The 614-nt window shown below is 36.3% G+C and overlaps 1 pseudogene; it reads right to left on the reverse strand.

The window, feature by feature from the left end:
- Positions 1–430, reverse strand: part of LOC108759097 (uncharacterized) — a 1,211-nt pseudogene extending 781 nt beyond the window's left edge.
- Positions 431–614: the final 184 nt, after the last annotated feature.

A 614-nucleotide genomic window follows, 5' to 3' on the forward strand; every position in this document is an offset into this window, starting at 1 on the left:
GGCGTCGCGCGTATTCCTCTATTATTCTCATCGTACTGCAAAAGGGACAAAATGACGTGTTTTTGTTCAAGAAGCTCTTTCCAGATGTCCGGTGAAAGCGGAATCTCTTTACCGTGAGAATCTCCCAAAACGATAGTTACGTAAGAAGGGAGTTTGACATTAATACCAATGTTCAAATATATGTAGCTAGTTACGGTTAACGGATATCTTCTCTCGAGAATGCGTATGATAGAACGATGTGTGATTTGATGTCTGTAATTAAAGAAAAAAATCAGTGAATGGAAAAAAAAGGATGCAAAGAAAAAAATACTTACTTATTTGATGTGTTTTCATTATCAAGATTTTCATCATCGAATGATCTCTTCACACCCCCTTCGTTCAGATTGTTCTGTTCCATGAGATACTTTTCAATATCCGCGTTGTTGAGCATTGATGTGTATTCTTACAATATTATCCTCGCGATTGAACACGTTGATGTTGTCGGAATGACTGTTCCTTGTATACTAATCGTTTAAAACTATTATAGTATTGATTATATATGTCCTTCCATCTTTCCCCTCTCCTTCTTCTTATTTCTCGTTGTGTTTTATGTAGTACTCGATCGAAGTAGTCGA

Source organism: Trachymyrmex cornetzi, unplaced genomic scaffold (genome assembly GCF_001594075.2).
Source record: "Trachymyrmex cornetzi isolate Tcor2-1 unplaced genomic scaffold, Tcor1.1 scaffold1672, whole genome shotgun sequence".
Classification (NCBI taxonomy): Eukaryota; Metazoa; Arthropoda; class Insecta; order Hymenoptera; family Formicidae; genus Trachymyrmex; species Trachymyrmex cornetzi.